General features: G+C 48.8%; 1 long non-coding RNA gene across 1 annotated transcript in view; it reads left to right on the top strand.

The window, feature by feature from the left end:
• The window catches only part of LOC132653538 (uncharacterized), a 52,516-nt gene extending 29,901 nt beyond the window's left edge, over positions 1–22,615 (top strand). Inside the window, exon 3 of the long non-coding RNA XR_009591268.1 lies at positions 22,477–22,615. This is a non-coding gene — a long non-coding RNA (uncharacterized LOC132653538). The remainder of the gene's footprint in view (positions 1–22,476) is intronic.
• The last annotated feature ends 482 nt before the right edge of the window (positions 22,616–23,097 follow it).

Here is a 23,097-nt window from a genome sequence, read left to right as displayed (position 1 = left end):
ATCAGCCGTGTGGCTAATGGGCATCTGAAACGGGAATTTCACCTAAGCCCATCCTTCTCCAAGTCACAGAGGGGGCTTTGAAGGGTCTGACAACCTCTTTTTCCTCCTGGGTTCCAGGATCTTGGTGGAGCCCCTGGTGCCCAGCTGGGGAGCTAGAGTCAGGATCAAGGGCTGAAGAGCACCTGATGCCATCTGCATTTCCCTTTGCCCTTTTTGGCTTACTTTCCTAACTGCTTGGTCAGCTCTGCCCCTCCACCACAGGGTGTGTGAGAGTCCAGCATCTGCCATGTGGCTTGGGCTGAATAGAAGACATTAGTTTCACAGAGGAAGTTTAGCAGAGGCCTTGCAAGGAGGTGCTAGGGACAATTTAAACCACACCCATGGCTCAAGCTGGCACCAACTAGAAGCAGATGTTTTCTTTTTCCAGAGCTGGGACACAACCTCAGACACACCCACCGGGGACTCACACAGTGGGTGCCACGCTGCAGGTTCGTGTGCGAGAGGCCTCCTGTATCCTTCCAGGACCTCTGTCCATTGAGGGTACACCTATCCTCACTCTGCAGAGGCCAGAGAGGTCACACAAATCACTTAGGGTCACACCCCTGACAGGAGGTAAAATCAACAGTGCTCCCTCAGGCTAGAACTCAGCTGTCCAACACTGCGGCCTCCCTGCCTCTGTGAACACGTGTGTAAAGACCCATATCGTGAAGCTATGAACGTACTCGAACCTACATATGCGCATGCACCTAAAAGCAGAGGTCCACACGGAGAAGTAGCTAAGTGTCACACATAGCATTCACAAGGCTCCTCAGGCACAGATACATCTACGCGTGTCTACACGCTTTTACACCGGTGCATACCCTCGATACGCACATGGGTGTGTGTGTGTGTGTGTGTGTGTGTGTGTGTATAGGTGCATCAGATGTACCTCCACACTTCCCACTCACCTCCACACTCCACTCACCCCTGCACATCTCAACATTTCCTTCCACGCCCCTCCCACTCACCTCTACACACCTCCCCATATCCATGTCCACGCCCCTCCCACTCACCTCCGCACACGCCAGAGCTACTACACAGACACTATTGCACACGGCTGCTCAGACACGATGATAGGCATGGATGCCCACAGGCAAGTGTTTGCACACAGACCTGCACACACGGAGGCAGAGGTGAACGTCTCCTCCTCCCACCCCCAGTTAGACACAGGGACGCCTGCCTCCTCAGGTGCACGCTGACACCCTCACCGCAGAGGCCACACATCTATGACACCTCCAGGTATAGAGAGCCACCTCCCCCACACTCCCAGACATTCACTCAAGCACCATGATCCAATTTAAACCGAAAAGGGGGGCGGGGGGGAAAAACAAGTTGAAAATTGGAGGGGGAGAAAAAAAAGGCTTCAGAAAGTCTGAAGCTAATAAGCTGGAAGTGGCGCCCGTGCCTCGTGATATCAATAACTCAGTATTGGGTTTCCAAAAAGACATCACATAATTTTTCAATGAGAAATCCATGAGTCCGGAGATGCTGTTATGGTGTGAATTACAATGCGCGAGGCTTGTCAGCCGTCCCTGTCAGCACTTTCTGGACGCCTTTGAGGGTGGGGTGGGGGTGCTTCTGCGGCAGCGGGCATGGTTATTGTTGTTATTATTTCCTCCCTTTGGAGCCTCAAATTAAGAGCACGGAAGCGGGCGGGTCCTGGCCTCCTCCTGCCTGCCCCTGGCCAGGTGTACCCAAATCTAGACCTGTTCAGCCCGATGCATTCCTGAGGGTGGCTCTTGGCTTCCTCCCTGCAGCCTCGAGGCCTGCTCTGAGATGAGCTGGCTCTTGGGAACCAGGAGCAGGGGTGTGGGTGGTTCTGCTGTCCCTGGCACAGCTCGGTTGTGTTTGAGAAGTCCTCCAGTGCTCCGGGAATGAGAAGACCCTTGCCACATCTGTCACCTGAGCCCGTGGCTGTCTCCCCAGGCCACCTGAAATCAGGTTTCAGTTCAGAGCTGAGGGGATCAGGATCCTTCTGGGCATAGAATTCTTTACCAAACCCACTTAGGAGGAATTTGGGGGGCCAAGAGAAGGGAGGGGACTTGGTGACTAGATATGGTGTTGGGGTGGATTGTGGGATTTTTTCCCCCCCTAAATCTCTGGTGCATCTTCCATTTGCTATGGAAGCAGGATTCTCCAAGGAGTCACTGGTGCCAGAGTGTGAGAACAGAAGAAAGTAGCCTGTATTCAGCCACAGAGGCAGCCCTGCTGACTGCTGAGACTATTGGGGCTGTTTGTTACACAGCACTGTTGAAGTAGAAATTGACAAATGAAGAATCCTATTTTCTGTATTTCCGCAATTCCCCAGGCTCAGCCTATTACTGAATGTGGAGGTGAGTATGGACAGCTCCAAGTGCCAAACTTCCTCAGCCAGTATGAGACACACAGGCTTCGACGGAGGCTCTCAGTGTCTGGGTTCAAATCCTGACTCTTCCTTTTGCTGAGTATAGTTTTAGATAGAGTATCCAACTTTCCTTCTGCCTTAGTGCCCATGTGATAAGGTTAGTCCCCTGTTCCTCAACACAGTGATTGGGGTCTATGGCTTTGGGCCTGGGCGTATCTATTCTGCATTATTCAACTGAGCACATTTGGATCTCCGAGAGAATCATAAAACTTGTTTAACACTGTACAGTGAGCAGATGTCAAAGCAAGGATTCAAAACTGCCTCAATCCTGAGGACTACATATCTATGCAGACAGGCAAGGGAGGGGGACAGTGTAAGGACCTCCCATGTTCCCAGCTGTGTGTGGAGAGGGGGCACACTTCAAGGTCATGCCATGTTCTCTGGGACAGAGTTTGGCTTTAGAAACAGGTATTCCTGCTTGGTGATGCTGGGCTACAGGGAGAGCAAACAAGGGTTCTGGAAACCAGGGGTTCTGGATGAGAAAAGACAGATTCATGGTTGGAGGACTTATCTTGGAGAGCTGGATAGTTTATGACCCCTTGAGGAATGGCCTGAAGGAGAAGCATATTGTGATGAAGTGATGGGAGTCAGGAAGACAGGCAGGTAGAAATAAGTCACCTGTGTCTCAAAATCATTGACAAAGGAAGACCCATGATTTGTGAAGAACACAGACACGTGGCTACATGTCAGTTGTCCTTTGTATAACCTCATGTACCCAAATCACAGGGAAGGGGGCTGAGATGGAGGCAAGGAAGGAGGGGGGAATATTGGATTTAATATTCTGTGGTCTTGTGGGACATTGTCTTTTATCCGTGGTAGCTTCTGGTGACTTCTCGCTTGTCTCATCAAGGGTCCAAGGGGGGAGGGGTTTGCAGAGTGGACTTGGTTGTGCTGATGCTATCCAGGCATTTGCCCCGTGGAGCTGGGGGACAGGATTAGGAGGAAAAGAGGGCTAGGTGCAGAATTTTGGTGATGGTTTAGGTTCTTGTCTTGTGCCCAAGACAGGTGATGTCTTGATGCCTGAGCCATCTACCTATGTGGAGACCCAGCTCAGACTGCAAGGACTTATGGTGTTGTCAGCATCATATTGCACAGATATCCATGCCATGGGGGCACAGCCACCCTGTCCATGGGCATGGCTATTTTGTCTTTAGAGGCTCTGAAGCCCCAGGAGCAGGTTTTGCCGAGCCCTGCTTTAATGGATGTGTCACCACCATTGCATACCAGCATCCATGAAAGTTTTGTCTTGGGGAAGCACTGGGAAATTTCCAGTTTACACCATGGTGATTTGTCTGGCCCAGGCAGGGCCTAGTTCTGTCCAGGGTGGCCACATATAGTTACACAGGCTATGCCCTACTTGGCCCCAGGAGGCACCCTTTCCAGGGTAGGTGATCTGAATTGCATCGAGATGTGAACCATGATAATTCTGGGTTCTGAAGGAGCAGTGAGTGCAAAGGGCCTGGGGCAGGAAATAATTGTGAGTTCAGGGAACTACAGGAATGTTACTGTGGTTGGAGGGTTGGAAAGCACCTCGAGGAAGCTCTTTTCAGGTAGCCATTGGTCTCTGGATACCCCCTGCCACCGGAGCAGAGTGGTAGGAACTTGAGGTCAGCAGAGCCAGGGGAAGCCTGGTAGAGTATTAAGGCTCTTACTACTTCTCCTGAATTACCAGAATATGTCTATAGAATTACCTACTATCTTCCGTTAGGTAGAGAGATTCTGGTCCAGTACTCCAAGGGCATATTCCAGAAAAGAAAACCAGTGATGAGGTAACTGGAGCTCCAGTACCTCAATCCTTTAAGTCATAGAAACCTTGATCCATAGTATCTGACTGGTGCTCTCCACCCCATGACGCAGAGATCAGGTGCCTTCCCTTTTGTAGCTTCAGCATCCCTTACACTCACGGAGTTCTTCTTTTCATGGGACAAACAGTGCGGAGGAGGAGGCTAGAGATTCCTGTAGGATGTTTGCTATGCCAGTGTCCTTCCTGTATTACTTCCTCTCACTTTTCATTCTCTGGAATCCACTTGCTGGTCACATCCATTTGCAAAGTAGACTGGGAAATATAGTCCAGTCTGATGTTCTCCACACAGAGGTAGTAGGGTCTGCTGAACGCAGCAGCTCTTGCTGCAAGCCCCTTCCTTTAGGCCTGACAACAGCATGGGGCATCCCAGTTGCCAGGTCCTTACCCCGACTGAAGAAACCAGAACCTCTGTGTACAGTGCCTGCATTGTTACAGGTGTTCAGGACAGTCCAGCACGAAGCTCTCCGGGACTGGGCACCACTCATGTGGAGAGAGAAGCTTTCACCAAGGCCATTCTTCCACGAGCTCCATGGCCGCCATGACAGGTGGCAGGCTACTTGGAAATAAGATGGGTGGCTGTGCTTTTGTAGTCCCGAGAAAACGCAAAAGGCACTTCAGCTGCAGAGAACAACTTAATGGCTCCTCATAGTTGAGAAGGTGAGGGTCTCCCCTGGCCCAGTCTGGATAGGGGAAGATGGGAAAAACTCATGGTTTTTATTTTTTGTCAATCTTAGTAGAGTCATGAGAGTCACAGGAAACAGAATGAAAGAATGCAGATGTACCATGTTGAAGAGTAGAAAGAAGATGTGGAGGGGTGGAAGGAGAGAAGGAGGAAGACACACAGACACACACAGACACACAGACACACACACACAGACACACACACAGACACACAGACACACACACACAGACACACACACTGTGCTAAGCAGTCATGGCCCACAGAGAGGGCATGAACAATGAGACATTCCCAGAGCAAGAAACAAACAAATGCGCTTGGGAAGCCTGTCATGAGAAGCTGCTCTCTGGTCTATAATTGCACTCCTTCCCATAAACTTTTAATAAGACTCATAAACACAACAGCTTTGTACTAACGGTCACTTGAAGGTACTGAGAAAGAAGTGTGTAGGTAGAGTTCTTATTTAGCATTCAGCTGGAAAAAAAATGGATGCTGACTAATTTAAGCAGCAAAGGGATTTATTGTTGGATAAGCCAGTGACAGGAAGGTGCAGGCTCAGAAGGCATTCTTACTCTTTAGCCACCATGGTAGACTGCCTCTCGCCCTGGGTCCCTCTGGTTAGATGATAGGTGGAGCGAGCACACAAGGAGTTCCTGGACCTCTTTTTTTTTTTTTTTTTTTGGCAGGCATCACTAACACATCCCTGGGAAGGCTCTTGTGAGCCCCAGAAGCAGCTTCTTGGACCCTTATATCCCCTGTTCCAAGCGGTCACCAGGTTGGAGGTGACATGTGAAATCCACTTCTGTTACAGGATCAGTGGGAATGCAACTTACCTGGGATTACTACTGTCTTCACCCAAAGCAGTTAGTTGGGCATCATGCACCCTAGGGATGGAGGATTGTCCACCTTGGGCTGCTGCTACTGAGCTTGCTGACACTTAGAGGCTACCCTTTCTCTGTAGGGTTCTGAGGCCTAGCTTATCAGCTCTCATCAACGCTGGGTGCATCATCCTCTTCTGTGGCCTGGCAAGGCTGTCTCTCCCCCCCACCCCCAAGAGGGAGGTGATCAAAGAGCCGGCCACTGAGTTCATGTCAGAGATAGCCCCTGTACCCCTTACTAGGGTACCCGCTTGGAAACTGAGCAGCCAATGGGCTTTTTTTTTTTTTTTTTTTTGAACAGGGGCTCTAGATTCTCTCCATGCATGGTCTTTGGTTGGAGTATCAGTTCCTGCAGGACCTCCTGGACCCAGGTATTTGGGCTGTGTTGTTCTCCTTTTGGAGATCCTGACTCCTCCAGGTCTTTCTATCTCCCTCTTCTTTCATAAGGATTCTGGCACTCTGCCCAAAGTTTGACTATGAGTCTCATTATCTTCTTTAATACCCTGGTAGGAAGAGTCTTTCAGAGGTCCTCTGTGGAAGGCTCCTGTCCTGTCTCCTGTCCTTGTCTTCTCCTACTTCTGATGTCTATCCTGCTTACCCTTCTGAGTGAGGATTAAGTGATTTCCCTAGGGTCCTCTTTGTTGTTTAGCTTCTTTAGGACTATATATTTTAGTATGTTTATCCTATATTATATGGATAATATCCACTTTTACATCTGGCAGAGGGCTAATATCCAGAATATATAAAGAACCAAAGAGGTTTAAAAAAATGGGGTACAGAGCAAAACAGAGAATTCTCAATAGAGGAATAAGGAATGGGAGAGAAACACTTAAAAAGAAATGTTCAACCTTCTTAGTCATTAGGGAAATGCAAAACAAAACGACCCTGAGATTTCACCTTACACCCATCAGAATGGCTAAGATTAAAAACTCAAGGGATGATGCATGCTGGAGAGGACGAGTAGAAAGGAGAAGCTTCTTCCACTACTGGTGGGAATGTAGCCTTGGACAACCACTTTGGAAATCAATCTGGCACTTTCTCAGGAAACTAGGAATAGTGCTACCTCAAGATCCAGCTATACCACCCAAAAGATGCCCCACCATTCAATAAGGACATTTGCTCAACTATGTTCATAGCAGCTTTATTTGTAATACCCAGAATCTGGAAATAACCCAGATGTCCCTCAACAGAGGAATGGATACAGAAAATGTGGCTCATTCACACAATGGAATACTACTCAGCAATTAAAAACAAGGAAACCATGAAATTTGCAGGCAAATGGTGGGAGCTAGGAAAGATCATCCTGCGTGAGGTTGGATTTCTATCTTGACTCATCCCTTCCTTACAGCGTGAGCTTGGGCAAGTCACAGACTTCCTTGAGTCCTTGAATAATCCTTCATAAAGGGAGGGCACAACTCCCCGCTGGGATTTGGGGAAGGTTAGCAATTGGAGCCTGTTGGTTCATTTGTTTGCTTTGGTCAACTTGATACACACTGGATTTACCCGGGAAGAGGGAAACTCAATTGAGATGGGCCTCCATCACATAGACTTGAGAGCATGGCTGCGAGGCTTTTTTTTTTTTTTTTAAATTAATGATTGATGTGGGAAGGCCTTGTCCACTGTGGGTGTTGTTATCTTTGGGTAGGTGGTCCCGGGGTGTATATGAGAACAGGCTGAGCAAGCCAGTAAGCAGCATTCCCTCATGGCTCCTGCCTCGAGTTCCTGCCCTGACTTCCAGTAAGCTGGAAGCTCAAAACCCTTTTTCTCCCCAAGTGGCTTTTGGTCATCGGAGTTCCTCACAGCGGCAGAAGCAGATTAGTGTAGAGTGCTGTCTTAGCGGGGCTGGGGTGTGCAAGCCACTCCCCCAGGGGAGGATGCTTTGCCTGGCACTCCCATTGCTTCTGGCTAACCAAGGTGTGGTGTGTGTGTTAGGCTTTGCCTGTGTTGAAGGCAGACTCCCTCCCCAGCTACCTCAGCTCAGCTTTCCCTCATCTGTTCCAAGAGGGTAGGATACCAACTTTCTTTCAGCAGATTCAAAACCCATATAAATCAGGAGCAGAGCAGCCAGCAGGCTAAGAGTGCTGCTTAGAGTGTTTTATCTGTCAGAGGGCTCAGGCTCTGGGGAGTGGCTTGTCCTTTCGTGGTCTTGTTTCAGGAGGGTTTGCAGGCAGCAGAGGAATGGCAGGGTCGCTCGCTCTGACCTTCAGGCTGTCACAGGGGCAAGGGCTCCTCTCCTGGGCACCTCGGCCCAGTCAGTCTCCATGCCCACGAGCATGCAGAGGAGCTGCTGCAGGCAGTGTGTGGGTGGGTGAAGGGCCATGGGCACTAGCTCTCCCGTCTTCCTGTGGAGACCCTAGAAATCACCCTCAGCAGCTGGGGGACTGCATCCCTTCTCTCTCCCTCCACACCCCTCCCCTCCAGCACCGCTTAAGCTCCGTTTCCCATCTTGTTTCCTTTTGTTTCTGTGTGTCAGCACTGAGTGGCAGGTGTGTTCACTCCTGAGACAGAGCTGTGCCTGCTATGGAAAGAAAGTGTCTACAGACAGAGAGAGAGTCAGGAGTCAGATAAGCACACAGTTGATGAGAAGGAAGTGCTGGGAGAGGGTAGGTGGGAGGCACAGGGCACCATGCCACCATGCTTACGGTAGCCAGGGGTCTGACTCTATGTTGTGGTGGGGTCAAGGGGGATGGTCCCTAAAGCAGGGCCTTGCTTCCCTCTCTCCTCTTTCCCCCACTGACATTCCTACTTCTTTTTTGCTTTCCTCCATCTCTGCCTCTCTTCCCTTTTACCCCCTTCCTACTATCACAAAGGACTTAGCAGGTTTTATAGTCTTCCCTGCTAGAGGCAGCTGCAGAGACACAGACAAGGCCCTGGTTTCTGACAACTGTTCATTTAGTAGGTGCCAGGTGGATGGACAGTGGCTACCAGACCACTGCCGGGTAATTTCCCAGTCTGAGTAGGGTCTTGCTGGGAGCCTGGCTGTGCCTACCATGGGCAGAAAGCCCTGGAAGAGCAGAGGGTACCTGCCTGGGCCAACGTGGAGAGGGCATCCTGGGTAGGGGCCAGCTAGTACAGAGGCAGGACAGGAAAGTACTCGGTGGTCTGAGGGAAGCTGTGAGGGTCAGAGGGGAGAGCAGCTTTGGGATTTGCTCACCTTAGCCCTTGCCCTGCAGGCCTGGTGTACTTGGGGACTCCACACTGACCTGATTTATCAATCCACAGAGACTCATTAAGTTCCCGTGTTGTGTAGCTATTTCCTCTGAATTCAGCCCTTCCGGAGTGGGGGAGGGGTTCCTAAGACTCAAGAAGTGGAGCAATGTTTCCAAGGCTTAGGATGCCCAGGAAATCACGAGATTCGCAGGGCTCCTCCAGAGGTAGAAAAGCAGTGACCATCTGCTGCCAGAGGAGACTGGGTTGGTGCAGCAGGCGGGTTGTCAGGGAGGCTGAGGGATACAGCTTGCGTGAGCTGTCACTCATGTCAGGTGGGCTTTTCCATGAGGCTGCTGCCCGAGAGTCTCTTATGTTTCTCCTGCATGCAGTGAAAGCCCAGTGGTTCACTGACCTAGACCGGAATTGTTCCTATGGTCGGTCATGGGTACTCTGTCTGGAGCAATTAGATGTTTGTTCATCTCTCCCCAGGAAAAGTCACACCCCAACATAGGCCAATCAATGGGAGTTCGGTGGAGGACAGACAACAGGCTGAGATGCTGGTCCTCTGTAAGCTCCTGGTCTGGTTTGGAAGGCAGACAGTTAATGCTATAGAAGGGACAAACCTGGGGCCATGTCTCTGACCCTTGCCATGTCATGTGACCCACAATCGTCTAACATTCCTGCCCCCCAGAGTCGGTGGTGCTTGGATGGACTGGTTGGAATATGGGTGAGAAGGGAGGAGGAAGGAAGGGAAGGGGAGAAAGAGAGGGAGAAACATGAGAGGGGGGTTGGAGAGAGAGGGAAAGAGGTAGATGGAGGAAGAAGAAGAGGAGAAAAGTGTAGGAGGAGGAGAAGGAAGAAGAAGAAGAAGAAGAAGAAGAAGAAGAAGAAGAAGAAGAAGAAGAAGAAGAAGAAGAAGAAGAAGAAGAAGAACAAGAACAAGAACAAGAACAAGAACAAGAAGAGAAAGCAGAGGAGGACAGGGGCTAGGAAGAGGGGAGAGCTGAAGAGGTAGGGGAATTCTCTAACTGCACCCCCTCCCCAATCAGCTCCATCCCCCCTGGATTCCAGCACCAAGGCCCTGGGACTCTCTGGGAGGTCACCTAGGCTTCCATCTGTGTCTTTCTCTGCACCGGGGACCGACTTCTTGAACTACTTTCTTTCAGCAACTCCTTGGTGTTTCAGACACCAGTCTGCGAGGCTCTGCAGGTTCCTCTCCTCGCTTCTTTCTTTCCTTCTGCTTTGACTCAGTTCCCATTTCGTTAAGATGGTGAACTATGCTCTTCTGACATCTATGGCACAACTTTATTTCCTGAATAAGGATGAGGACCCCAGGAGCCAGGAATAGTTTGTTAGCAGGGACGGCACCTTCAGTCATCACACAGGCTGACCACACGATGGCGCCAAGGGTCCATCCAGCACATGCCAGGCGCTCCAAGGCGCCCCTGCTTCACCCTGGTGTCATTTCTGTCCTGTAAACGGTCCACTGGCACCAAAAGTTTTTTCCTTCGTTTGGTCACTTTCACCCTCCTCATTACCACCCACAAGCGCACGCCCCCACACACAACCACACAGCCACACACCCACCCGCCACACAGAACACACAGATGCAGCCACGTAGCCATACACTGCACAGAGACCACACGCTCCAAATAGACTACACATACAGTCCACACACAGACCACACACAGACAGCCACAAACACATGCACCACACAAGCAGGCTGCACACACAGCCACATGCATAACACACCATACAGACCACACACACGCAATTACACATACCACACAGTATACCACACATACCACCCCGTGCCCCACACCCCAGAGGGACTTGGGGGGAAGGAGTTAGAGAGCTCCCCCATTTTCTCTCTTTCTCCTTCCCTCTTGCACCCAGTTCCTTCTTCCTCCTTCTCTCTTTCCTCCTCCACTACATCACTGCTCTCTCCATTCTTCCCCATTTACTGCACCTGGGCAGCTGACTCAAGTCTCCTGGTCTGCCTGGGCAGATGGACCCCAGTTGCCCACCCGGGGTCCCACACAGGTCTCTCCTTCTGGAAGCTTGAGGGTCAGGGTGACCCAGGAAATGGTGGCCTCAGCCCCTAGGTACCTGGGAAGGACAACAAGCTCAGAACTCTAAGGAGACATGGTGCTGACCGCTGACTAACATGGCCAGTGGGGCCCCTTTCATGGACATGGTTTGGAAGTTCACGGGGCCACCAGCAGGGCCAGGTGAGAATGGCTCAGGGAGGCACTGCCTGGGCAAGGCGACCAGAGTGAATTCTAGGGGTGCTCAGAGAACAGTGGCGAATCTGAATTATAACAATGGTGGCAGATGACACGGGGAAGGCCATCTTGCCAAGTACTTACACGTCTAGTCACTGTGCTGACCACTGCTCTCTGCACTGGTCCTGTCTCTTGCTCAGATGACCTGATAGAGAAGGTGGGGGGGTGTTTACAGTGTAAGCCAGGCCGAGACCAGAGGCAGACTTTGTTTTAAGGAAACAGAGCCCGGCACACAGGCAAGCTAGGCACACTGGATTTTAGAGCTGGAGAGAAAACCTGTCTGGTTCACCTAGGGGCTACACTGGGGTCACTGTTGCAGCTGCTTCTATTTCTCACCATTGTTGTCCTGTGGGGAGGATTGTCCCGCAGCTGACGTCAGATCCTGATTTAATGAAGCAATAACCAGGGAAATGACTTCCAATTGATTATTAAGCATTTGTTTATTAGAGCGTGCTATCTCTGACCCCAATAGCTGCTAAGTAGTCATTAAATATCAAGGAAGATGTTTCTGTTTATATATTTTGTTTATTTACCGTCATGAAAACATCATTGCATCAATTAAATGTCGATTAGGGGGCTTGTGATTTGAATTAAATTATATACACAGCGTTAAATTATTTTCATGTTTCTGAGATATAATCTATTTCTGTTTTGATATTCAGTAAGATCCCATCCTAGTGTTAGGCGCTGAGGCTGGCTGGGGTAAAGCCTGGCTTCATGCTCTTCCCAGCCGATCATGCCACTTTCTCTCTGCAGCCTGGGACAGCATGAAGGTGCATCTGTCCATTCAGTGGTCATTGGTGGAGGGACTGGCCAGTTTGCCACTATCATTTTTTCCTCCTTCCTGCCTTTTGTTTCTCTCCTTTAGAAATGAAACTAAACATTCCTCCCTCTATGCATCCCCATACCTCTCCCTTTCTCCTTCTTTCTGTGTTTGTGTGTAGTGTGCACGCATGTCATAACTTCCTGTTTGCCTGTGTGTTTCTCTGCTCAGAGTTGACAGGTATCTTCCTTGATTGCTCTCTGCTTTATTTATTGAGACAGGATCTCTGGATAAGCCTCGTGCTAGCTGAGCTACGCAGCTTGTTTCAGGAATTCTGTTTCTGCCTTCTAAGGGCTGGGATTACAGGAGGCTGCCATGCCTGTCTGTTTTTTTTTTTTTTTGTTTGTTTTGTTTTTTTTAAACATGGGTGCTAGGGACCCTACGGAACTCAGGTCTTCACACTTACAGGACAAACTCTTTAGTCAACGAACCATCTCTTTAGCCATAAGCTAATTTCTTAAAAACAAACAACAACTCCAGAGCTCATCACAAACCCCTTAGATGTTAATCTCCAAGGCTGTTGATCTGAGTTGCAGAGATGATGAAACTAAACAGTAGCGTTGAAACTGAGAATGGCATCTTTTCCTATCACAGTTGAGAATGGTATTGACACGTGGATTCTTATATCTTAGAACAGTGACATGAAAGAAAGTTTAGAGAGTACCAATTTTGAGAAAACAAACAAATACTTATGAGAAACACCTATAAATATTTTAAAAATGGGTTTTGAAATGATGTACATAAATTATACATTATTTGTCATGTACTTGATTTTTTACAATATGTGTCAATAGCGAGGTGTTCACTGTGCTTCCTGGCTTTTTGTGTCTTTTGTTTGGAGCACAGGAGGATCAACCCCAATGCCTTGTTCATGCAAGGCAAGCTGTACCCCTGAGCCAAGTGCCCAGCCCTTCCTCCTGGCCATTTGTGGCAGAGAAGGTCCTGTCTGAGTTGGGCCCCATCAGACTGAGAAGGGAATATCCCTTGTCCAGATTCCTCTTCCTGCTTCATACATCAGCAGGGCCTTCCCTGGGAACAGAGAGATCAGGTGTTTCCAGGGTCAGGGAAGCAGAGGTGAAGCAAATCACTCTTTCCTCCTGCTCCTCCCCCAAGGCCAGTCTAGAGAGAGGACTGGGTAGGGGTGGGAGGGCAGCTGCGGGATGCTGGGTTGAATCAGCCTTCCAGGGCTCACACACAGGAGAGAGAGGAACGAAGACCCTGTGGAGGGGCCAGCTAGGGTCTGGTTCCTTCCACTCAACAGTCAGTGCAGGGTAGGGGCAGCCTTCTGATCCAGGCCAGAGCTTATTCAGGGATAGAGAGGAAAATGGAAGGTGGGCGTGGGGGAGAGAGCAGTGAAGTGAGAGGTTAGTGTAGGTCAGTCATTGGCTTGCTGAAACATTCCCTGACATCACTCCCTTCTTACATGGCTGTTTTTATTGGATGAGTAACTGAACGTTTCTATGAATGGCCTGATTGAACCCAACGTAGACAAAAGTTGGAGTGTTTGGTGGCAAAGACACCATGCGTCTCGCTTGTCCCTCGCCCACCCACCTGGAGGCATGTGCAGTTACCAGGAAGGAATCAACTTGCTCCACGAACACACTCTAAAACCCACTATGTCAGTGTTCAGGTGACCCCACACTCAGAGGCCACTCCCAAGACGGCTCAGAGCAGACACGGGGAATAGAATTGTCTCAAAACTCAGCTCTCCTGTGGATATTCAGGCTCAACAGGTCTGAATTTCACCCAAGAATACGATTTAGGCAAGACCCCTCTGTACTTCTGTGTAGCAGGCAAGCTAGGATAAGGTTAGGCTCCTGAGAGGCCCAGGACCGACATCTAAGGAACTGCCCTGGACTGGTCACGTTGGTGTTGCTCAGACACAATACCCGATACAACAACTTAAAGAAGAAAAGATTTTCCTGGCTCACGGTTTCAGAAGGGTCCTTCCATGGCTGCTTGGCAGAAGGTCATGGTGGCAGCGTGTGCTGTGGGGAAGGCTGTTCTCCTCAGGGTGGACATGGAACAGAGAGAGAAAAGAGGGTCCAACCACTAGTCACCTGCTTTTTAAAATTAGATCTCATGTCCTCAGAGACAAGAACAGCCCTGTCAGCTGGGGACCAAGTCTTCAACACATGAGTGTGTGTGAACTTTTCTTACTGAAACCCTCTCAGCTTGCTCTCAGGGCTTCGTGAGGTGGAAAGCCATGCTTCCCGGGCTCTCACTGGCCTCACTGTGTACTACCCTCTGCAGTGATTACTGGCCACGCTTTGGGTAGGAGCACATCTTTTTAAGAAAATCACTGATGCCTAGTCACAGTCTTCTGTATTCACACCACCCATCTCCAGAACCTTTCATCCCATAGCAACTGTCACTCTATTTCCTATCCCCATGAACCTGACCTCTGTAAGCCTCTCCGATGAGCGGAGACTCGTGGTGTTTATACGGCAGTGTCTCACTTAGCACAGTGTTCTGGAGGCTCACTCCTGCTGTAGTCTGTGCAAGTTTCTTCTACAGGCTGTGTAATGTTCCATGACATACACATGTATATTCCATGGTTTACTCACTCATTTGTCTGTTGATGGGCATTTGGATTGCTTCTATGTTTTGGCTAATGGGAATAATGATATAGAGAATATGAGTGACTCTCTGAGACTCTCCTTTCATTCTTTTGGGTGTATGCCTAGAAACCAAATTGCTGAATCACATGATGATTCTATTTTTAATTTTTTGAGGAGTTTGTTTTCCACAGGGCTGTACCAACGTCCTTGCCAATACTTATTTAGTTGTTGATAGTACCCATGAATTTGAGGTAATATTGATGCATTTTAAATAAAGGCAACATCAGTTTGCTGCATAAAAACTGTTCCAAAAGCCTTGGGTCAAAACAGTTACCATCTGCGCAGCTTACTATCCCTGGACTGGTAATGTGAACTGAGCTCGGCTGTGTGGTTCTTCTGACCTTGGCCAGTCTCTGGCTGTCTAAGGCTGCCTGTGGGTTGGCTTATCTGGGATTCCTCCAGCCTGGATGGCTCATTGCTATTTTCTGTCATGTCTTACCCCATGGATTATCCCAGTTTGTTCACAGGAGGGCTGGGTGGGGCTTCTGAGGAATGAGCTGGAGCTTGCTCAGAAGTGGAAAACCATAACTTCTTCTAAATTTGGTTGGTCAAGGTGTACCAGGAGGACAATCCAGACTCAGAGAAAGTGTGTGTGTGAGGAATCTCAAAATGTCATGGGCAGGTCTGCAAAGGATTGTGAATGTGGGGCAGTAAACAACAAACAACAACAACAACAACGATTACTTTTAATGATTATTTTGCAAACACTTTAGAACAATGTTTAGACAAGTTTTCAATGAAGACAGGCCTAAGAATTACACCTGCAGTTTGCTCTGATGGGCTCACCTGACTCGTGAGCTTCAGAGGTGCTGGTTCACACCTGCAAAATGAGACTATTTTGAGAATTCTAGAATCAAGTCAGCATGATGACTTCACATTGGAAAACCCCACCTCAACATTCATGAATATTTTCAAAGAAATGATCCTCTCACACATGAGCCATAGAGGTCCAGGCTTTAAGTCCCCATGCATTTGCCAAACACAGCAGACTCAAGGCTAGCTCTGTTCACGGAACCCTGTACTGTTATTAGCCATCATGCATTTAGTTTTTCTGTCACTTTTAAAAGAGGCTAGTCCTGACCCTCCCTCAAAGCCACAATGGCCCAGGAGCCTCCACAGAGCTCCATAGGATGCTCAATTACTCAGAAAGTTAAAGCCAACTAGAGACTAAAAGTCTTCCACTGCTCAGAGCTTTTCTATCTGGATAGATACAGAGTTTGGCTAGATCCAAACAGGGAGAGCTGCTGTTGGAGGAACATGGGAGGTAGGTGTGCAAGCAATCTTCTGAGATGGTAAGTCAGCCCTGGTGGCCCAGCTTGGAGGCTTGGAGAAAGTTTACTACTTTATTATTTTGATTATAGGCAAAATATTACTATAGAACAAAGTATATCAAAGTGATGGTCAATGGCCAGAAGCTTTGTGTTTCTTTCTCTCTGTGTCTAGGGGTAGCTGGGGACTCAGCAGACGTTGGCTGGGCCATTGTTTGACTCCAGAAAATGGACTAGGTCCACGCCTTAGTCAGCTTTAACTGTCAACTTGACACAGCCTAGAGACACCTGAGAAGGGAGTCTCAGTTGAGGGTTTGTCCTGATCTGATTGCCTGGGAGCATGTCTGTATGGGATTGTCTTGACTGTTAATTGATGTAGGAAGGCTCAGCCCACTTTGGGCATCACCATCTCTAGGCAAGTAAAGGAAAGCTGGCTGAGCATGAGGCAGAGAGTGAACCAGCAAGCAGCATTCCTTCATAGTTTCTGCTTCAAGTTCCTGCTTGAATTCTTGGCCTCAGTGATAAACCGTGACATCTGAACTGAAATAAACTTTTTCTTCCCCACATGTTGCCTTTGGTCAGAGCATTTTCATCATGGTAACAAAGAAAACTAGAAGGGCTCAGCTCTGCTCCACAAAACCTGTGGTGCCTAAACTATTTTCCATTGGCTCTTTACCATAAAAGGTGCTGGTCTGTTATACAGCATCATGATTTTAGGGAAGAATTAAGAGCAGGGCAAGAGGACACAAGTTTTGCAAGCATGCTTTTGGAGTGCGGTGGAGGAGGTAGCCTCTCACCAGAAGGCTAAAGGATGAGCATGATGACTGAGGCTAAGGCAAGGGGAGAGATGATTGACAGAAAAGCTTGAGCAGAGATGGCATGGGGCTTCTGGCTTGATATGCCTAGAACCTAGCGTGAGGTGAAAGCTAGGAGCAGAGGCTGTGGGGTGCTGCTGGCTGCAGGCTAGGGTTGCTGTTTCTTAGGAAGTTGATATTTGTAGCAGTGGGGCTTGCTTTGCCAGCTGCTAAGGGCATGTATGCATTTCCTTCTCAATTCCTCTTAGGTCTAGATTATATTCACATTTTACAGATTTAAAATGTGTGCAGCCACAAGGAAATGGCACCAACAGAGGTGGGGATGTTCTAGAAGGGGATCCAAGTGTGTCTGCTAACTGTCTCCCCACTCTGGCTGTGGGGAGTGGGCTCTGGTTAGAATGTTGGCATGTACCTGGACTAACCTTATGTTCCCTGTGGTATGTGTTTTGGACATGTCTCAGCCTCAGACGGTCCTGTGTTCACATTCAGCTTTCCCCTAGTGTCACCTGCTGGGACAGCTCCAGCTCCAGCCCTTCCTCCCCTTGCTGCTTGTGAAACCTGTGCTGTCTTTCTTCAGTCTTAGAAAGCCAGTGTGCTCTGAGAAGCAACCCTCTTAACAGTCTCCACAACACACAGCAGCTACCCTTGCATATTTAGCGCGGAGCAAGAACATCATCCATCCCTTTAGCACATGGCACAGACTCTTTAAGGGACCACTACGTCCAGACACAGCCTGAGAATCCTGCTCAACACAGGCTCAGGCATCACTTCTCTTTTCTTTCATCCAGGGGAGAGGGTTCAGCTTGTACAATACTTTCCTCACAAACCTAACCACAGTTCTCTCTGAGCTGGTGTTTCCCCAACTCTGCTTTTGACCTGGGATTCTATGCACTTCAACAAAAAGTTCACTGAGAATCCAAGTTTCAAGGAGCAGAGATGAAGCAACAGTCTGAGTGCCCCGAGGAGATCCCAGGGTGATGTGCAAAGTCAGTGACTTCAGCATTCCCTGGACAGGCAGTGCTGTTCTGCCGATGCTCAGGACTGAGTGGACAGGCTCCAGGCAGGCTGGACAAGGCCCCACTTGAGATGGGGCCATACCTGGGTGTGGCTATGCTAGGACCTTCCTATTTCAGACTAGTGGGATGGCTGCTAAGGAATGAAGTCAGGTTTTTGTCAAGCTGCCATCAGAGTTTGGTTTCAGAAATGGGTACAGTGTCAGGTGTCTGGAATGTTCTGGTAGGGTTCTGCATTTTGGGATTCTGGCCACCCATGATCTCTATGTATAGTTGAAAAAAAAAAAAGCTGTCTGGAAAAGAGTCTCAGAGCCTCAGTCCTCAAAGCAAGAGCAGAAGAGGGAAACTGAGGCAGCAGTGCCTGACTCTGGCTCGGTGGTATGGGTATATTGGGACTTCTGGAGTTCACCAGGTTTTGAAAAGACACTAACTGTAGGAAAGTTGTAGGAAAGATGAGGTAGGGAGTCACCTTAGAGTGACGGGTTTGTTTTCTTGGAAGAACACCTAGCCCAGCAGCCCAGCCACAGAGCTATTTTCTTACAAGGGATGGAACCCACACTATTCCCCAAAGAGACACCTCCGGTCTGACAGAGCTCACCCTTCCATGGAGATTTCTAGAACTTACTAAACAAATGCCCTAAAAAGAGAGGGAGACAGGGAGACAGAGAGAGAGAGAGAGAGAGAGAGAGAGAGAGAGAGAGAGAGAGAGAGAGAGAGAGAGACATGAACACACGTGCATTCCTGTCACTCTGCAAACAGCACACACACACACACACACACACACACACACACACACACACACACACTGCTTCATCAGGATCAGTTTGCAAACTTCACTCCTTTACGATGAAGAGAAAAGAAAATTATTATTAACATATCAATGGCTCCTCCATGCTGAGAACAAGATTAGCCTGAGCACACACAGGCGCCCAGGGAGGCACAGACTGTATCTTAAATGTGCCCCATCCGTGCGTCTCTTTCTTCCCCGCCCCACCCCCACTCCCCTTTTATTTTACTTTATTTTTTTCTTTCATTCCTCTAAGCTTATTTCTCTTGAAATTTCCACCTTGTGGCTGTGTACTGCTGACTTCACATTTGCTGCAGTGTGAACTCCACATCTGTGAGCGGATGACAGGAAAGATTAATGGCCCTGCTCCCTTCTCCTTGACTGTGGGCCCAGCTAATGAATAAATAAATAAATAAACAAACAGAGCTCCAATCCCCTAAATAGAGACCCAGAGCCGGGGAGAAAACAGCATTTTGCTGAATCCATTCTTTGAGGAAAAACCCAACCTCTAATGATCTCTGATTTACATAGTCGGCAGTTTTTCACTAAACATTTTACAAACACACAAAAGTTTGGGGTGGGGGTATTACCCCCATGTCCATGCCAGACAGAGGCAGGGGGCTGAGAAGCCCTCAGCCTGACGGGACTGGTACAGAGCAGGGCTGGTCATGAGTGAGCGGACTTCCTACTCACACGATCTTAGGCCAGGGACCCTTGAGCAGTTTGATGAGGAAAGGGACTGTTCCGCGGTCTGATCAGTCATTTCTTAGGAGGAAGGGTTGCTGATCATCTGTCAGTTTTAAAGGTCTACAGCTATGAACAGAGGGAGCTAATTCCTTCCTGTCACCCCTCTTGTCCCCAGCTCCTGTGAAAGAGAATCTCAGACTTAAACTCGAACACTTGCACAGATGACCTGGGATCTCCCTAGGATCAGGATTCTCTGTCAGTGGCTTCCACATGGGGTTGTGTTCATCAGTGGCGACAAGTTCCCTGGTGAAGTGAGTGGTCCAGGGACCATGCTTAGATCAGCAGCAGCTGGGGCGGCGGCTGTAGCTTCAAACCCTCCCCTGGGGCTCTTGTGTGAAGCTCCCTACCAGTCTTAGCTAATGACATGATATGGATCTGATTATCTCAGGTCCTTCTGCCCAACCCAACATGGGCATGCTTTCCAGGTCAGGCTTGGAGAGTCTGTGCCTTTACTGATTGCTTTTAGCTACTCATTGCATCTTTAACAAAGCCCACTGTGTGGAGAGGAAGATGCTTTTGTGGCCTGGCCTGGTAGGCTGCAAAAGTCTGGGTTCAGGTTCAAGAAGTATCTTCTGGAGGCGCTCTATGACCCGGGCTTCTCTGTAGATCCAGAACTTGTCAATCTGAGCCTTTCTGTCCCTGGTACCCGGTGGCTCCCTTCATTCTCATTGACGAGGAAGCAGAGGTGAGGCTGGTCTAGCAGAAACCAGGACAGGATGTCCCTCAGTGCTGCACATCCCTCTATAACTGTGGACCCTCTGGCTCAGGGACATTCAGCCCAGGGAAGCCAAGTGATGTTCAGGTGCACAGACTTGGATGTGGCCATTCGGTGATGAAGGAGCATGTGTATCGGGGACTGGAGCCCTATCTGTCTGTTCTTTCTCACCACTCAGGGGAGATGTCAGACTCATTCTTGTGTTTGATTCCTGGGCATGGGTCGGCCTTGGAAAGCCAGAGTCAGGCTGGCTGGTTGAGTGCAGCTCAGCTTCCTTGCTGGGTCATCCTCAAGTGTTCCTCAATGACCTATTGTCCCGGCCCAGAGCCCACACACATTCTAGAGCCTCTGGTTTTTCACCTATAAAATAGTGACTAAGTGAAACACCTTCCTCATGGGCTAGGGGATAGTGAGCTAACAGAAGCCAAGCCAGGGTCACCACCATCATAAACATCTCCTACCCTGGCCTGTGGCCTTGGGGTAGCATCTCCTTCCTTTGGGCCCTGCCGTGTCTCATCTGATCATTTCCATTATTATTATTATTATTATTAATTATTATTTACAATTAATTCACTTTGTATCCTGGCTATAGCTTCCTCCCTCATCTCCTCTGGGACCCACCCTCTCTCCCTCTTTGCCCCCATATCACTCCCCTAGTCCATTGATAGGGAAGGTCCTCCTCCCCTACTATCTGACCCTAGCCCATGAGGTCTCATCAGGACTGTCTGGATCCTCTTTCTCCAATGGCCTAGTAAGGCTACCTTCATCTGATCATTTCTACCAGGTTTTTTAGAAACAAATCCCAAGAGATGGAAAAAACAAAAGCCTACAATCAAAGAATCGAGAAAGTTGTATAACATTATTTGTTTAAAAAAATCAGTTTAAATTTGTTTTTCTCCCATTTATGTGAGCAGGGCATATTTTGGCATAGCACTTATTAGCAGCTGGGGTATGAGTAGATAAAAGTAGCCTAGAGTTTACGGCAAAGCCTGAACTGAGGGGTATGGCTTGTACCTGGATGAATGCCTGGCAAATTAGGGAGTCTGTTTCTTGGATGCAGGTGTTTACCTCCTCTGTCACCTCCTGGCTGTTCCAACTCTGGACTCCCTGGGGCTTTTGCTTCCACTGTCTCTATACCCTACGATAACCTTAGTGAAGAAAAGTGAAGCTTTGACCTTGGAGTTGCCCAGAGAAGACACCAGAGGCCCCAGTTCTGTCCAGCCCTGGGGGTTGGTGCAGTGATGGAACTCAACTCAGACCATACCCGCTGAGGCTGATGCTGCTCCTGGCATGCCATTACCCATGGAATTCATCTTTGTGCAAAGAGCTAACAGACATTACCACTGCAGGCATGTGAGACACTGTCAGAATTCCTGCTGCTTTTGGTGGGGACACCAGTAGCACACATGACTTGTACCTTGGGGAGGGGCCCTCTGCAGTGCTTGATGAATAGGTTAGTCTCTGGAGGCTGCTGTAACAAAGGCCACAGATGTGCTATCCAAGACTGCCCTGGAGGATGTCCAAAGCCAATGCCACTGGGGCTCCACCCAGAGGTCTAATGGGCCAATCTGTGGGCTTTGTCCCTTTCAAAGCTCCCTATAGCTAGCTGCCTGTGTTATTTGACTTGTGTTATTTGGCATTTCTCTGATCCCTGCCTCCATGGTTGTAATGCCCTCCTCTTTCTATTTGTACCAACATTTCTTCTCACAAAGATACTGCAGAGAGAGAATTTTAAGGGCCTATTTGGATAACTCAGGGTAATCCTCATGTAGAAAAATTCTTTATTTAATCATGGCTGCAATGTCCTTTTTATGGAAGATGAGGCCCTGATGTCCAAATGTCCTTTTCTAGAGGGAAGCTTTGTCTAGCACAGTTCAACAGTATCTAGAGGATAATTTCAAAGGTGACTGGAGAAGAAATACTCCCAGTTTTCTTGACTTAGTGAGTAAGAAGCTAATGTTCATCCTTGCTGTGTGACTTTTCCCAGGGAGACATTACCCCAGATAGAGAGGATGCCCACACTCCAAAGTTAGGATTCTGTTCACAACTAGCTTGGTAAACCAATGGTTTATCATGGTTATTTCCACGTTCACGGTAGACTCACAAGCAGCCGTATCGCTGGGTCCCACCCCAGCCAACTGTTTGCCTCTTTTATTTAACCCCCTTGAGCCCTCCTCCCTCTAAGGAGGGGCTGTTAATAAATTCTCAGAGAGTGTCATGTGAGCCACCAGCACTATTCTACTTCAAGATGGTGATGGTCCCAAGCTGCAGCACAGCTCTCCTGCATGGCCTTCTAAGGGGCCCCGCAGAGAGCCAGTACCATTTGTCTATAGTAGCATATTGTTTAGCAGCCCATTCCACACCAGCTGCCTTCCCCTTTCTCACTTCACTTCCTACCCTAACTGCTGATTCCTGGGATCCTCTCCTGAGTTAACTCTATGGTTTTAGTTCTTCTCTCAGAGCCTGTTCCTGGGAGGGGCAGTGTGAGGAACCCGCTCAGCACCAACTCTCTCCAGCATGTTACTATCCTTCAAGTCTGAACTCTTTCAGACACACGGAGCTGTGGGTGCAGTCTGCTGTGTCAGCGACCAGGCCTTCAGGAAATACACCTTTTCCTGCACCAGTGAGTACCATGGCTTCTCAAAGTCAATGTTCATCCCTGTTGTGTGACATACATATATGTGTGTACATACATATCAGTACGGAACTACAACCTGCTGAGTCCTTTTAATGCTGCTCGTATGTGTGTGTGTGTGTGTGTGTGTGTGTGTGTTTAAGGCTGGGGTTGGATAATCATTTAGGGGGCTCATTCTTGGGGAAGACTGATCCCATCTCTCATGGAAATCATTGACTGCCTGTAGCTTTTTATCTAAGGATGGGGCCTGGGGATATTTTCCCTATCCACACTGACATGTCACCTGGTGTTGTCATTGCGCAGTTGTTGCTTGGGCAGCCATCTTGTTGAGATTTCACAGGTGCAGCTTTCCTGTCACATGTAGAAGATACAATCTTGCACCAATGTCCTTGTCCTCTGGCTCTTAAAACCTTCCCACCCCCGCCCTTGTGATG

The sequence above is a fragment of the Meriones unguiculatus genome, chromosome 4 (genome assembly GCF_030254825.1).
Source record: "Meriones unguiculatus strain TT.TT164.6M chromosome 4, Bangor_MerUng_6.1, whole genome shotgun sequence".
Lineage (NCBI taxonomy): Eukaryota > Metazoa > Chordata > Mammalia > Rodentia > Muridae > Meriones > Meriones unguiculatus.
Note: the sequence above shows the minus strand (reverse complement) of the source record. Positions and strands in the feature narration are given on the sequence as shown.